We start from the raw sequence: 14245 nt of genomic DNA on the forward strand, positions 1-14245 counted from the left end.
TGCTAAATCATGATTTTTTTAGAGCACTGTCATTTACAAACAGCATATTTTGCATTGAAATGGCCACAAACGCTCCCACTAACATGTATTTTTACTGATAAAACTATGCAATGTCTAAAACAATAATCTGTGGAATTGGGTTTCAGAAAAATTGATTATCGTTTGCTCATCACCAAGTCAAGTGTTCTGATATGTATTCGTCCTATTAAAAACATTTTTTCATCACACATAATTATAAAAAAGTGCTTTCATAACTACTAAAATATATTTTGTGTTTGAATAGTTAATTTACAAGCTATTTAAATGCTATATATTAGAAAAAAGACTGACATCCTACAGCCTTCCATTTCACACTCTTTGGACAGCAAGTTTGTCAGACAGTTTACTTTACAAACTCCTCTAACTTATTAAACCTGAAAGTTGTGTTTATTCTTCTTTCTCTGACTTCAAATTGTAAGCCATAAGCTGACATTTGACCTCCGTCTCTGAACGGCAGAGCAAATGTGACAAGATGAAAACACCTGTTCTTTATCATCTCACCAGAACAGGCCGTAGGGTCTAAAATTAGCTTCCCCTGATAAAATCTGACTAGCCATAGCGAGTGGGCGATGAGATTTTTCGAAGCCTGTATAAGCTATTTTAACATTAATCTCGGGCGATCAAAGTAGAAGAAATTTAAAACATAATCAAACGTGGGTAATAGTGTGTCAAATCTTTTATTTAAAAAGAAGGGTAAAATTGTTCAAATTATCTGTAGTATTTGCAATGATCAATGCTCAATAGTGATAAAATGCAATTTGTCACCAACCAGGAGAGGGAGCTGGAAGTTTTTTTATTATAGCCTCTGATCTGAATGTGCAAATAATTTGGAAGAAGAGGAAATGACGTAGTGAACTACATATGTAGAGATATGATTACATGCCTTTGTACAGGTCATCCATCAGTGAGTTATTTATGGAGTGCTCTGTTTATGAGGAGCACATCTTTGAAAAGATCACAGAAGCTTTTCCCCAATATTTTGTAGGATACCAGAATGATTCATGATCTGCAAAATAAACCCCAGATACCATCATGTTGGAGGAAGACCAGGACATGAAAAATTATAAATGGTTTCAAAGCATTATGCTATATGTACAAACTATTATACGGGTCCTCCAGTATCTCAGACACCTGGTATCACCCTATACACCAAGTCGCTCTCTACGCTCTAGCTATTTCAACCTTTCCTCAGTTCCAAGAGTGAGACAAGCCCATCAAGGAGCCCGTGCATTTACCAACCTAGGTCCTAAGCTGTAAAACGTGATTGGAACTTGATTCTTCTGCTGCTGAGATCCTCTCAGTCTCTCTCCATTTCCCATAAACAGCTAAAAACCTGGCTGTTCTGAACAAACATCTCATTAAAACTGTGAAAAATTACCGTGAGGGGCGTATCACTGGGAAACCCATTGCGGGTAGTTGTGCGCTTTATAAAACCCTAATAATTATAATAATTAAAACATGCCAAAGGTCCATATCTGGTGTCAATTGTCCTCTCTCTGCCCCATTGTTTGTTTTATTCTGAGTTCATTTTTGAACACCTGCGATATTTCTGTTGTTGCTGGTCTTTTATATTGTCTTGTCTATTCTTTTTTTGGTCATTATTGGGCAGACAGAAGTCTGCCATTGCTTCTTTTTGGTTTTCACTTGCTTGTTTTACAGACTTTGTGTAGTTCCCATTTTGAACTTCCTTCTATTTTTGCAAACCACTGCATTTGTGATCCCTGTCTTTACACCCTTAGTCCACTGAATGTGCTTTATTGTAGGATTCCTGTCCTGTTTTTCAATAGTAGACTTTGTATCATTGATTTGCCTATCTTCAATATTGAGTAAAACAAATCTAGGAAGATAAATAATTATCCTTGATTATGCCATAGACTTCTTAATTATGCTTTTACATCAGCAGTACATTTTCCGTAACCTATGTTGTGCTTGATGCCAATTCTGGTGTTTCATACTCCTTCTACCATCTTATCTTGTGACAGGAATTGAATGTGAGCATATTTTCATTTCCCAGTCCATCCCAGTCATCAGAAATATCTGAGATTCGAAGTGTAAATTGAGTGCTTCAGTTTGGCCCCAAATCAGCCCAGACAATATTCATGAAGTGCATAGTTCCAGTAGGGGATTTTCTGAGAAATTGTTCCTTACTTATTCATTGGCTAGTTCCAGGAAATTATTTCAATGCCACAACAACATCTACTAAAGGCTTTATGCAACTCTTATGTAGGTTGGGCCTTACTCTACATAAACGAAAGTATACAAAAAGGTGATGGATGGGATTCCTGAATTAGCCTCAGCCACTGGTAATTACTCAGGGCCACATCCCAGTCGATTGTTATTTTGCACACCATGAGTTCTCAGTTTGGACCCAGCCATATGCAAACCAGTCTTGACCCTGTTCCAGTGGGACCAAACAGTCCAGCCAAACTGCCATGCAAAGTCTTCCCTGAACCGAAACATGAGCAACCCATGACCAGTTTTGCCCTAGTTAGGGCTCATAAGCCAGTTAAAACATGGTTCCAGTGCACACTGTGTCACTGGAACCAAGCAATACCTGGCTATGAGCACTAGCTAGGGTGCAAATGTATCACTTTTCTTGCATCCCTTTGATCAAATAGTGGCTATAAACAGGAGGATTATTAATTGACCTCATAAAAGTGACAAACTGAATGAAATAGCCTTACCATGGCTGACAACACAAAAATATTAACATAAGATTGTCTTTTCTCCAGGAGAATACCCTCTTCTTTATGGCACCAGACGCCTCCCTAGAAGGTTGGCGTGTTCACATGCAGAATCTAGCAGTCTGCTCCAATTGGTCGCCCAAGGAGGCACAACTACATTTCAGTTACTCGAATTTAGAGCCATAGCACTGTGCTTTCACTTCTTTCTTCAAAGAGTAAACAACTCCTCAGTGTTGGTACTCTCAGACAACACAGTGAGTATGTTCTAAGTCAACAAATGGGGAGGAACACGTTCCTGTCAGCTTTTGAAGGTAAACTCAATACAGTTGTGACTTTGCCAAATGGAATCCTATTTAAATATTAGCTGAGCTTGTTGACATAACCAACACCTGGGCCACCAATCTCAACAGAACATGAAAGGACTGTCATGAATGGAGCTCAAGCAAGTGTAGGTGGATCAATCTTCTACTGCTAGGACAAACCAAGTCTGGATTTATTTGCAACCCATCAGAACCGGTTCTCCTAATTCCAAGGGTCTTGACAAAGATGAAGAAGGAACTGTGTTGCCTCATTTTGTTCACCCCCTGGTAGCCCAGACAGTACTGGTTAACAGAGCTACTTGTGTTTTTAAGAGCAGCCTCAAATTCTGATGATACCGTTACTGTATCTCCTGGCTCGCTGCAACACCCAGAACCTGCATCCAAATACATGCTCGCTAAGCTTGATGGCTTTGCCCCTGAAGTCAACAAATTTTACCTCCCAGGGATTTCAGATGACTGCAGAGATATACTTTGTAGAGCTGGAGCAGTCTCTACAAATAAGACTGCAGAAGCAACTTGGAAACGATTCTATTCTTGGTATGCTGAGCATAGTTTGCACTCAATATCATCATCTCCAAATTAAGCATTACCATACCTGTTTAACTTAGCATCATCTGATCTACCTCAGGAATCAGTCAAAGTCCATTTGGCCACCATTTCATGGTTTAGAAGTGCATTGAACTAGCCATCACTTCGGCCTAATAGACTCATTAAGGAAATCCTAAAAGATGTTTTCAGTCTTTCCTCCAATAAGAACTCATCCTAATCTATTGTATTGTATAGTAATTGCATTTATAACTTAACACACTTCAATCAGAAGTAATTAGGAGTCCTTTTGAAGCAATTCATTAAGCAGAATAGATTTTTTTTCTTGGAAGATGGTGCTACTATTGGCTATAACTTCTGTTTAAAAGCTTAGCAGATTTCAAGCGTTGATGATCAGAAAACCCTTTCTTCAATTCAGAGATGACAGATTCCTACTAAGAACAAACCCATGTGTTATTCCTAAAGTATATCATCTGACTTTCATCTAAACAAACCAGTAGTCTTAATACCATATTTTCAAAATCCAAGTAATGCACCTGAAAGAGTTCTCCATTAATATTCTGACAGTATAAAATCTTTTCAACAAACTGACCAATATTTAGTGGTTTATGTCATCCACGGAGAGGGTAATCTTTCAAAACAAGGTATATCTCACTGGGTGTCTGTAGCCACAGTCTTTTGTAATAGTAAAGCAGGCTGGCCTCTGCAAGGGAGGGTGACAGCACATTAGACAAGGATTGTGTCTACATCCACAGCCTGATTCGGAGGAATGTCTATAAAGGATATTTGCCAGGCAGGAACCTGGAATAATAGGCACACATTTAAGCAGCATTACTGTCTGGATTCAACTGAACACAGATGCAGCGGTGGGACAAACATTACTGTGTCATCTATTTCAATAAGGTGAGGCTTTTCTTTTCATTGTATCCCACCATCCGTAAACAACTGTAAATTAATTAACTTACTGCCTGCTACTCTGATTTAATCGTCTGAATCGATGAAAGGTCTAATATTGGAAAAGAAAAAAGTTACCTACCTGTAACTGTAGTTCTCCAGTATTGGTATCTGACCAAGACTCACATGCAACTCATCCTTCTCCCGATCTCAGGCTCACCCATGTTGTATTCTTCTTCAAGATTTGTGCTATGAAGTCTGAGCTATGGTGACTTGGGTGGGTAAGGGTGAAGGCTCTGTTGTATGATGATTGACTTCAGTTGGGATCTTTTAAAATTATGTGGATAGGTTACTTCTGTTACTATGTTACATCTTCTGTACCTGTATTCAACATTGCACTGCTCTCTGTGGATACTGTAGAACTTCCAACTCAAAGACGGGGTTGAAAGATACCAATGCTGGAGAGCAACAGTTGTAGGTAAGTAATTATTTTCTCATAAACCTCCATGCCATATTCCGATGCCAAAGATTATAGTTGGCTGTCACTTTGGAGATCTCTCTTACTGGAGCATCCACCAACATGGGAAAACTCCATGAATTATTCTTTATAATAAACGTTTTAATCTGAATGAATAACGTTCCGTATTGGGCATATAAAATCCCAGCTGTTATCATATCAATGTTATTGTCATCCATCCATTCCTTCTCAAAATCAGCTTATGAAATTTTGTCATCACAACTGAATTAGGTTTTCTTTTTCTTGGTCTATTAAAGGCATAACAAATGTTCAATCACTTTTGGGTTGGTTAAGAGTCTGAAGAGCCAGATGTCCTTACAGAAATAAGGTTTCTATAGAACTCTTACTCAAAGCGTAGACATGGGAAATGGCACTAATACCATTAACCTAAAAGGGCTGTTGCTGGGTATGTCATTTAAATCACTCCTCCGTGCTAAGTTGCAGTTAAGCATGTTATCAAATAAATTACTTTATTCTTTGACACAAGGATTTACTATTTTTGGGACTCCTCACATGACTGTCTGCTACCTGATTTTTTAAATATTTTTCATTGGGCAATAGTTGTAGGATCCTAATGGCTGTGTTCTTTGATAGTAGACAATTGCTTGATTATTTTGATATTGAGAGCTGTGTTTGGCCTCCTCCATACTGTGTGTTGTGTGATTCTTTTAGCTTTCAAAAGTGTTTTTTCTTTCGCTACCCCAGAATTGGGTGTAGATATGTTCGGAAATATTTTACATGTACCTCTCTCGCAAGTTTGCCACTCTTTTAAAGCCAGTTTTGCTAAGTTTTTAATTTGGCCTCCAACTGTTTCCTCCATCACCATTATTTTCTCTTTTAGCCATCCAGTATCTGCGTACATATCATCAATTCTTTAGAGCATACATGGAACTAACAATTATCAGAAGATCTAAATTTTCATTCTAATTTCCAATTCTAGTTAAGTGAACAATGTAAAGTGTATGTAAATCAGTTGATAAATAATTTCTTACAGTTAAACACTTTTAGAAAATTGAATATAGAATGCTGATATGTCTTTCAGTACTTATACACCAATGGGTTCTTCTGCCTTGCGGGTAGGAGAATTATGGAAATTTCCCATATAAGATTGATCGTTGATATTAAAAACCAGTCCGCCAGGAATGTCGTCCATGGTGGACAGGGTATCATTAAATGGTAGTGTGAAAAAGGAACCAGTGCTGCCAACCCTGTCTGGAAAAGACTTTTTGTAGCATTCGATTTTCTGTCACATAAATAGATTCCTTCTTTAATATTATGCCTCTGACTGGAGGTAGTACATTCCCTAATGCACTCCCTGTTGGGACGTTAATTATCCGACACACTTTTGTCAAGTTGAATGTTCTACTTGAATATGCACATCATAAAGAACATCCTCAGTGACCTGGGATACGAACAGCGCATTTCAGCGCGTGGCAGTGTGGACGCAGCAGCGTTTTTTAACTTGACCTCGTTTTGTATTTAATTTATATTTTGATTCTATTCTACCCTGTTTTTAAAATCCACCATCGTCCCTCCCTTGCACGGTAATTGTCTACTCACCGCTCTTTGGCGGGTCCCTGGATTCCCCGGCTCCTCCTGACTTCGGCCGCCATATTGGGGGTAGTTTTCCTGGTTGCCGGGCGGCGCCAGTTGTGCGAGCAGACCAGCTGTCATAAGGACAGGCTGGCCTGCATATAAAGGGAACCTTCTACGCGCAGCGTTTCGCCGTGGTGACGCCGTGGTGACGCCGTAGTGACGCCGGAGTCACGCCGGAGTCACGCCAGAGTCCAGCCCGTCTGCGCCCGTCAGCGTCCCGGAGGCGAGCGGAGCGGCGGGCGGGGCTGGCTCTACGGGATATCAACTTCAGCTGCAATCATGGTATGCTATTCATCGCTGGAGCTTCGGTCTCTGCAAAAGGCATCCTGCGCCTGTTACAAAGTTTTTCCCGGTCGATGTAGGGGTAAGAGACGATGTCCTGGTTGTGGTTGGTTACCAGGCAATGCCCCGGCCACTATATCGAATAGGGAGGTGGACAGTGTGAAGCATCTCTGCCTGCTTTTAAACACCAGGTCAGTGCACAGACATGCCCAGGATATCTACGATCTCCTGGCCACTGAGAAGCCGTTATGCCTGATGCTGACAGAGACATGGTTAGGAGATTCGTCCAATCCCGACATTGCTATGGCAATTCCCCAGAATATAACATCTTCAGGCAAGATAGATCGGAGGGGAGGGGCAGGGGTGTGGGACTTGTGGTGAATAAACTCGCCGCATGTTCCATTATTCCCATGGATGCCCATACAGGATCTGAATCCATTGCTTTTTCTATAGCACTGGTGCCTCATCAATCTCTCCAAGGGCTTTTAGTTTACAGGCCTCCCGGACCGGCCGGATCCTTCTTTGACGAGCTCCAGTCGGCTATCTCGGCTTTGGTTTTGAGAGCTGAGCACTGCGTATTGGCCGGGGATTTTAATTTCCATATGGATGAGGGATTGGACCCCGATACGATCAAATTGATCAACATTACGGCCCCCCTAGGCCTTGCCCCCTACCTTTCGGGACCAACGCATGAAAAAGGTCATACCTTGGATCAGGTCTTTTCTACATCCCCCATAGAGGTGTTGGCACTTCTGCCGGTGCTTTGGTCAGATCATAGGCTGGCCAAATTTTATGTGCCGGGCACAAAGAAACCATCGAGTACTGCTCTTAGGCAGCAGGGAGTAGCACCCAGGGCGTATCACCGGGTGACTTCAGAAATGCTGGCACAGGCATCTCTCGACCATCCGTGCCCTCTTACGGGAGACCTGGACAGGGACTTGGAGTCTCTGCAGGCGTGGCTGACGGACAGGCTGAATGATCTAGCCCCTGTGATCGCCTCCCGATCAACATCTAAACGGGTTTCTGCCCCCTGGTTTACTGCAGCACTGTCGGCCTCTCGGCGGCAGTGCAAGGTGGCTGAAAGGGCTTGGCGTTCACAGTATGATTCCGCGGCCAGGCTTGTCTATAGGACAGCGGTTAAAGCCTACCATCGGGATATCCTCCTTGAAAAAAAAGGTTACTTCGCTAGGAGGATAGAGGCTGCCTCTAACTCATGTAAGGAGATTTTTACGATCGTTAGGCAACTTACGGCCCCACGATCCAACTCGGCCCAGGCCGTCCCTTCCGAGCCGTGGGTTTCTGCTCTTGCCAACTTTTTTACTACCAAGATAAGACTGATCCAGGACTCTTTTCCCTTGAAGGTGGTTGAAGGTCTTCCCTGCCTCGAGGATGGTTTAGTTCCACCGGTCGATGGTTTAGTTCCATCGGCCTCTTTTGGTTCAGTTCTGGCAGATTTTCCGCCAATTTCAGCTTTTTCGTCATTGGCATTTATGTCCAACCTTAAATCTGGGTCGCCTCTTGACCCATGCCCGGCCAAATTTTTGGCGAAAATGGCGGAAGTGGTAAATCCGTTGGCGAACCCACTTCTTAATCTCTCCTTGAGTCGTGGAGTGGTCCCGCAGGCCTGGAAACAGGTGATGGTTATCCCCCTTCTTAAGAAGCCTGGCCTCGATCCTGAGGCTTTGGCCAACTACAGGCCCATCTCTCTCCTCCCTGCGTTGGTTAAGATCTTGGAGAAGCATGTGCATTTTGTGCTCTCCAATTTTTGGGAATCTCACAACTTGTTGCACCCCACTCAATCTGGCTTCCGTCCCAATCTAAGCACCGAGACGGCGCTTTTGGAGGTGCCTGAAACCATTAAAGAGGCACTGGACTCGGGTGGCAAAGCTATGCTTGTAATGCTGGATCTGTCGGCGGCCTTTGACACCGTCCCCCATGAGGGTCTCCTCGCCAGACTTCATGAGATCGGTCTGAGGGGGACGGTGCTTAGCTGGTTTAGATCATTCTTGGCTGGCTGCCGACAAACGGTCTGGGCCTCACCTAGCTCTGCCGTGATGCCGCCTTTGGGAGTCGGAGTCCCGCAAGGGTCTGTGTTGAGCCAGACTCTTTTTAACATCTTTATGACCCCTTTGGTGGCATTGGCGGAGTCTTTTGGGGCCCAGATCGTATCCTATGCCGACGATACCCAGCTCCTCTTTACGTGTGGGAAAGGTGAGGAGTTTGATGGAGAGAGTATCCGTGAGTGCCTTGGGGCTGTTTTTAAATGGTTCCAGCTTAACAGCCTCAAGTGCAACTCAGATAAATCTGAGGTACTCTTCTTTGGATGCCTATCTGACCCAGACTGGCAGGAATGGTGGCCTGCTAATAGGTTTCCTCCGGCGCGTTCGTCCCAGTTAGCAAAGAATTTGGGGATCAAGATTGATAATGGTTTGACGCTACGATCTCAGATCCTCGGTCTAACGGGAACATGCTTTGGCCTTCTCAGGATGCTCCGTAAGTTCCTTCCCTTGCTCTCAGAAGATCATAGGAAGACTACGGTGCAGGCCTTAATTGGCTCGAGATTGGACTACTCCAACGTCCTATATCTGGGCTTACCGGAGTATCTCCTGCAACGGTTGCAGGTGGTCCAGAACTCGGCCGCGCGGTCCATTTTTGGCCTTTACAGTCGCGCCAGAGTTTCCGGCCTTTTGCAGTCGCTCCATTGGCTGCCTATCCGGAAGCGGATAGTTTTTAAGGCCTTGACCTTGGCCCACAAGGCTCTTCATGCCTCGGGAGCAAAGTATCTCCAAAGGAGGCTGGCCTTCTACCATCCGGCCCGGTCTCTGAGATCTGAATCAATGTCTCTAGCAGTGGTCCCTCGAGTAACAAGCATTGGAAATGCAATAGGTCTCGCAATAACACGAGTCTGAACTATTAGCATTGTAAATGATAATGCCCTTTATTTTTGCGTTCTGGTTTTTGGAACATAAATAAAAGGCTTTGTCATTTACAAGGCATATAGCTTAAATTTGCGTTAAAACGAGACCTATTGCATTTCAATGGTGGTGGTGCTGCTGAGTTTTCTCTGAATCTGCACCCACAATCTGCACTCTGAATCTGCACTCTGAATCTGCACTCTGAATCTGCACCCACAATCTGCACCCACAATCTGCACCCACAATCTGCACCCTGAATCTGCACCCTGAATCTGCACCCACAATCTGCACCCACAATCTGCACCCACAATCTGCACCCACAATCTGCACCCACAATCTGCACTCTGAATCTGCACCCACAATCTGCACCCACAATCTGCACCCACAATCTGCACCCACAATCTGCACCCTGAATCTGCACCCTGAATCTGCACTCTGAATCTGCACCCACAATCTGCACCCACAATCTGCACCCACAATGTGTGAGTGGCGTTGCGTGGATGAGTGGGGTTGCGTGGATGAGTGGGGTTGCGTGTGCGAGTGGCGTTGCGAGTGGCGTTGCGTGTGCGAGTGGCGTTGCGTGTGTGAGTGGCGTTGCATGTGTGAGTGGCGTTGCATGTGTGAGTGGCGTTGCATGTGTGAGTGGCGTTGCATGTGTGAGAGGCAACGTGAGTGGCGTTGCGTGTGTGAGTGGCGTTGCGTGTGTGAGTGGCGTTGCGTGTGTGAGTGGCGTTGCGTGTGTGAGTGGCGTTGCGTGTGTGAGTGGCGTTGCGTGTGTGAGTGGCGTTGCGTGTGTGAGTGGCGTTGCGTGTGTGAGTGGTGTTGCTTGGGTGATTGTGGTGTTGCGTGGATGATTGTGGTGTTGCGTGGATGATAGTGGGCTTGCGTGGGTGTGAGTGGCGTTGCGTGTCTGTAAGTGTTGCTGTGTGGGTGAAAGTGGCACAGAGCCTTTGATGTGGCCTGGCGCAGGAGAAATGCTGCTGCTGCTAATTAAATACAAGAGCGGCCGGGAAGCGGCCGGGAAACACAAGTACGGCCGGCCACATAATTAGGGGAGGAGAAGCCGCACAGCACACGCTGGGAGAAGCCCTTTGATGTGCTGTGCGGCCGCGATGCGCGCTCTGTGCTGGGGGAGTGGGGAGGGCCATTGGCCTGAACCCGCGGCAAGATCAAACGAAGGGTGGGAGGGACATTGAGGAACAGATGGCCATGAAAGTGTATGGGCCAAAAGCGCGTGCCTGTGGCCACGTGCACTCGAAGAAAACGCTTCGAAAAAATGCGGTGGTTTGACAATCAGTTCGAGCACTTGAATTCTCGCCATTTCCCATTCCTTCGGAATGGTAAAGGACGAGACCTAAAAAGGGCCCGCATTGGAGGTCGCTCTTTTAGGCTGCTGGCGCCACAGCTTTGGAACACTCTGCCTTTGGCATTACGCAGCACCTCCAATTTGTTGTCTTTTAGGTAGGGCCTTAAGACTTGGCTTTTTGCCCTTTAGTATGCTTTTATTCCTTTGCTTGGTCTGTTTTATTTTGCTGTGTTGTGTGTTTCTGCTACAGGTTTTTTCCCAATAAAAGCGCCGGGACACTCTATGGAGTATCCGCGCGCTATAAAAGACCCAATTAACATAACATAACATAACATAAAGGAGTTAATTTAATTAATAGCAAAGCTTCCCTGGTTTTTGGCCATCTTTTACATTCAGCTGAAAAGCTGAAACGAATAACATTTTTGGCTTTCTCCACTCTATGTATGAAATTATAATCTTTTTTTTTTTTATAACCAACTTTATTAGGTTTTTGAACAGTGATCCGACTACTCCTAGCACAGTGAGTCACATTACATTTCATACCTGGTATATGACAAGCAAACAGCAGCGGTAATAAAAGAAGAGATTTAAAATTGAAAGACACTAGTGAGAAAACGTTAGAGGCATTGTGTCACTCATATCAACTCACTTGACTCATCCATTTACCCCATATTCATTCGTTTTTGGCCGGACAACCTCTTGCCTCATATACAGGTTTCTCCTGCATCGTGCACCAGTCTAGTCCTTTACACCACTGTGATGCGGTGGGAGCTATGAGGCTTTTCCATTTGGTCGCTATGTCCTGTAGTTTTTTTTAGTTTCAAAAACCTTTATTGCAGGTAGATACTGTTTAACGCGGGTTAGCGCCTACAACCCTGTGTAGGCCGGCAGCATCGTGAAATAGCAAGCATAGCAGTAGGAAAGTACACAGCAAGTCTCCTACAACAACTTCGGGCCGGCCGCGTCCACTATAACATTGCACCAAGGGTTGAGTAAGGTGCAAAAAAGCCCAAGAACCATAGGGGATTTAAAAAACATCTAATGTCTACATGTGCCCATGAAGTCGAGAGTTCAAGGACCCGACGGAGACAACCAGCATGTGAGATCAGGGGGCAAGAACAATGCCCCTCAGGGCTAGTAGACACCGGGCAAACCATAAAGGCTTCAAATCCCTTTTGTGTCCAGTAGGCTAAGAGTGTATGTGAGCCGGAAAGGCCACTGCCTAGGCAGCTGTAGTAGAAAGAAGTGAACAGTAATAAAAATGTTCCAATAACCGTATAGGTCGTGGTGAGGCATATGATGTTGGAGTGTCGCAGAGTGCGCAGGTGTGGGGTAGGGAAGGGGTTCTACGCCGGTGAGGAAATCAGCTAGCAATCCCAAAACGACCGAGCTACCATCAAGTTGGGGTTCATGCAGCCGTTAGTCGTTTGGGATGAGTTGCAAGGCTCTGAGCTGCGGGTGGCTAAAGCACGTGAATTCAATGTGCAAGAGAGCAGAGTCTGCCAAACGCGCTGGAATTTCTTTTCAGTATTCGCTATGTTGTGTGAAAGCCTCTCCATAGCCAGTGCATACCACACCCGAACGAACCGCTGAGCTATGGATGGGACCGAGATCTGCTTCCATGCACATGCTATGAGTTGTCGCGCTCCCAAGAGGAGATGGCTTATGAGATCCCAATCCTCCCCAGTCATTGCCGCTAGATTAGGGGGACGGATGCCCAGGATCACCACGTGTTGCAGTGGCGGGATCAGGCAGCCCACCACCCCTTTGATGTGGCCCATAACTTCCTTCCAGAAAATAGCGATCACTTGATAGGACCACCAGATGTGATAGAGAGTGCTTTCTGTCAGCCCACATCTCCAACATAGGTTGGACATGGACCGATACATGGTGGCCAGCCGAGAGGGCGTGTAGTACCATTGGAGCATTAACTTGTAGGCGGTTTCACATGAGGTAAGGCTACGGTAGGTCATAGGGATATCGTGCCACAGTTTCTCCTACTGTTTGGGAGTGAGCCCTCCCGGGGTAGCAGCTTGCCATGGGGTCTGATAGCGATGCGGGCGCGGTGGGGTCGTATGTTGTAACACCCAGTACGTCTTGGAGATAAGGCCTTTGGAGTCCTCGAATGCTCTCACCAGTTTCTCGAACGGGGTGAAGGGACGTGTCACTGCAGCATGCTTCTCAGGGGCGGAAAGCCAATAGCGCAATTGCACATACTGATAGTGGGTCGAAGGCGAAAGCGCAAAGTCAGATCTGCATTTATCAAAGGACTTGAGGACGCATCCTGTGAACAAGGTGCCAATAGTCCGACACTCCCCTTCAGTCCAAGCGCGGAGCACCTGCTTTGGCCAGCCTGGGCGAAACTCAGGATTGTGTGCGATAGGAGTGTGTGGGGACGGGAACGTGGTCAGACCCCTTTTGACCGCTATTTTGTCCCATACATCAAGGACTTTCTTGGTCGGCGCCGCAACATGTGCACTCTGGGAGCGGGCATGCTTAGGCAACCAAGCGAGGTCTCACAATGGCCTGCATGCCACCGCCTGGTCCATGTGAAACCAATGCTTCTCACTCTCCTGTGCAACCCACTTGGAGATGAACCTCAGATACACTGCCCAATAATAGTCCTGAAGGTTTGGGCAAGACAGACCTCCCCGATCACGCGGACGTATCAAAAGGGAATGTGCCGCTATGTCCTGTTTTGGTACCATAGTGGCTGCGCCCAGGTATGCTCGGCCTGCCTGGGAACCCCAAGAGCCCTCCAAAACAACTAAGACGGGGACCAAAGGAATATGCAGAACGTCCCACCCCAACACAGTATTGAGTTCAGCTGCTATGCCTGTCCAGTATTTGTGTATTGCTGGACATGACCATACCATATGGTAAAAGTTCACCGGGGCCTCTGCGCTGTGCGGGCAATCAGGGCTTGGAAGGAAACCAGTTTGGTGCAGTCTCGTTGGAGTAAGGTAGGTGTAATAGAGGTAGTAAGTTTGAGTTGACCTCAATATGAACAAACTAGTTATGACTTAGGGTTGGAGGGGGCGGCAGAAGGGCATCACTCCAATCGTCCTCTAAGGGGCCCAGCCATCGCTCCCAGCACGTCCAAAGGCGATCTAGTGAGTCTGATGCATTGTTAATGAGAGAGCAAT

At 45.5% G+C, this 14245-nt stretch overlaps 1 protein-coding gene across 2 annotated transcripts in view; it reads left to right on the forward strand.

Annotated features, from left to right (window-relative positions):
- The window catches only part of LRSAM1 (leucine rich repeat and sterile alpha motif containing 1), a 362528-nt gene that overhangs the window by 159700 nt on the left and 188583 nt on the right, over positions 1-14245 (forward strand). The gene's annotated exons all lie outside the window — the stretch shown is intronic.

This window comes from Lissotriton helveticus, chromosome 5_1 (genome assembly GCF_964261635.1).
Source record: "Lissotriton helveticus chromosome 5_1, aLisHel1.1, whole genome shotgun sequence".
NCBI lineage: Eukaryota > Metazoa > Chordata > Amphibia > Caudata > Salamandridae > Lissotriton > Lissotriton helveticus.